This window comes from Colobus angolensis, unplaced genomic scaffold (genome assembly GCF_000951035.1).
Source record: "Colobus angolensis palliatus isolate OR3802 unplaced genomic scaffold, Cang.pa_1.0 Scaffold6, whole genome shotgun sequence".
In the NCBI taxonomy this organism is placed as follows: domain Eukaryota; kingdom Metazoa; phylum Chordata; class Mammalia; order Primates; family Cercopithecidae; genus Colobus; species Colobus angolensis.
The window spans coordinates 14,104,536-14,107,573 of record NW_012119598.1 but is presented as its reverse complement, the minus strand read 5'-3'; positions in this window follow the sequence as shown (position 1 = coordinate 14,107,573).

The following is a 3,038-nucleotide window of genomic DNA, read 5'->3' as shown; positions in this document are numbered from 1 at the left end:
AAAAAAAAAAAAAAAAGAGATGAAAACACGCATAAGTTCTTCACCTTTCCGCAAAATCTAAATAAGCTAACAAAAACTCTGTGTGCACCAGAGAGCATGTGTGCACGTACACACACTCGAATTAACACTTTGTAGACAGGTAATACAGTGGAAGGGTTAATTAAACCAATGGACTCAGGAGCCAGATATCCACCATCTATAAGTTGCTTCCACTTAAACTTATTTACAATAAAATGTGGATGGTAATAATAATGCCAGCTTCTTAGTGTTGTTAAGACAATTAAATGGCATGGCATGCATGCAGCTCTTAGAAGAATAGGCACTCAATACCTTGAACTATTCTTTTTTTTTTTTGGAGACAAGTCTCAATCTGTCACCCAGACTGGAGTGCAGTGGCACAGTCTCAGCTCACTGCAACCTTCGCCTCCCGGGTTCAAGCAATTCTCCTGCCTCAGCCTCCCGAGCAGCTGGGATTACAGGCATACCCCTCACACCCGGTTAATTTTTTGCATTTTTAGTAGAGAGGGGGTTTCACCGTGTTGCCCAGTTTGATCTTGAACTTCTGAGCTCAGGCAGTCCGCCCGCCTTGGCCTCCCAAAGCGCTAGGATTACAGGCGTGAGCCACCGTGCCAAGCCTATTATTATTCTTTTTGCTTGGTGGAATAAAGAGATTCCTGTTGCTTTGCTCAGAATTTCCATCTGGAAGGTGTAGATGAATCTGTGGTTTACTTGGCAAGCCAGGGCCAGTCATCTCTTCCCCAGCATCTGGAAACGTCTACCGTCAGTGGGTGGAGGTAGAATTCCAATTCTTACTGAGGAATGAAGTTTCCCTTAACTCGATGTGAGGAATATCCCAACCGTCTACTGCTGCTGCCCTCTGCTGCTGCCATTAAGAATTACACCAAGCCGAGTTTCTGCCATAAGACCAGCAAAATGTAACCACATATGGAGGGAGTTGGCAATACAGGTTGGGTATCCCGTATTTAAAATGCTTGTGACAAGATGTGTCTTGGATTTTGGATTCTTAAAGATTTTGGAATGCTTGCATATACACATTGAGGTATCTTGGGGATGGGACCCAAGTCTAAACATGAAATTCGTTTATGTTTCATATATACCTTGTCCACATAGCTTGAAGGTAATTTTATGCAATATTTTAAATAAATTTTTGCCTTAAACAAAGTTTTGGCTATGTTTTGACTGCAACCCATTGCATGACGTCAGGTGTAATATTTTCCACTGGTGACATCATGTCAGTGCTCAAAAAGTTTTGGATTTTCTAGCATTTCAGATTTCCAATTTTCAGATTAGGGGTGCTCAACCTGTATGGACTTTGTTTAGGATTTCACTGAATATCCGCAAATTCATTTTTCACAGTGACTTTAACATAATAGCACTGCATTTTTATAATCTATAACTGTTTCTGGACATTTTCATGGAATATTTTCTATTTTCAATTTTTAAAATATTCTATTATTATTTTAGAGACAGTCTTGCTTTGTCACCCAGGCTGAAGTGTAGTGGCACAATCATAGCTCACTGTAACCTGGAACTCCTGGGTTCAAGCAATCCTCCTGCCTTAGCCTCCCAAGTAGCTGGGACTACAGTCACGCAACTACCACACTCAGTTAATTTTTTTATTGTTTGTAGAGACAGAGTCTCACTCTGTTGTTCAGGCTGATCTCAAATTCCTGGCTTCAAGTGATGCTCCTGCCTTGGCCTCCCAAAGCATGCTGGGATGCGCCACTGTGCCCGGACATCAAATGTTGCTCTATGTTACCTCAAACAGGCTTCTGAACACAGCCAATTCTTAAAGCTACTCTTCTCTGACTTTCTCATTTTGGTTTTCTGTATCCCTGTATCCCAGAGACTTATGTCCCCCAGTAGCTGTGACCTCTCTTTTTTTCACGTCCTCTCAGTGGCTCAAACCAATCCCTCCCTCCCTCTGCAAGAGCTTTTAACACCTCCTCCAAGCCTCTCCCTTTTACAGGTCATGGAGATCCACCATTCAAAAGCTCTCTCTGCTCTGAGTCATCTCTCCACAGCCCGTGCTTGGCCCACGCTCCGTGGGCCTCCCACAACCTACCCTGCCAGCTCCAAGCCTGATCTCTCATGACCCCAACACAGCTGCCAGGCCGGCTCCCATCATCCACATACACACTGTCATTTCCTGCCTCTGTAGTTTAGTGATTGCTCTTTCTTGTGTTGAAAAGGCACTCTTTTCTACAAAAATTATTCACTGCTCAGCTCAAATGCTATTTCCTATATAGCACCTTCTTTAAGCACTCCAGGGAGTACCTTAACTTCTATCACATTTCTTATGTGTTACCTGGGTTGCTCTTATCAAATGCATTGTTACTTGGGCACATTACTTCTTAAAATTTTTTCTACTATCATATGACCCAGCAATCCACTACTGGGTATCCACAGAATACCATATATATCTCCACAGAAATTGAAACCAGTATGCTGAAGAGCTGTTTGCACTCCTATCTCCATTGCAGCATTAATTACAATAGCCAATGTAGGAAACAACTCAATTGTCCAGCAACAGATTAATGGATAAACACCTACTGTCAATTGGTGGAGGCAGAATCCCAACCACTGTTTAGGAATGAAGTTTTCCTAAGCTCACGGTGTGAGAAATATCCCAATCATGGGTAAAGAAAATGTGGTCCATATATGTACAGCCTTTATAAAGAAGGAAATCCTGCCATTTGCAGTAACATGGATAAACCTGGAGGACTTATTACGTTGAGTGAAATAAGCCAGGCCCAGAAAGAGAAATACTGCAAGATCTCACTTATATGTGGAATCTTAAAACACTGAACTAATAGAAGCAGTGAGCAGAATGGAGGGTATCAGGGGCTGGGGTGGGTAGGTGTTGGAGAGATGGTGGTCAAAAGGTAAAAAATTTCAGACAGCATGTATAAGTTTAGGAGTTCTATTGTCCATAATGGTGACTAAAGTTAATAACAATGTATTGTGTTCCTGAATTTAACGCAATACATTTAAAAACTTAAGTGAAATAGAAAAAT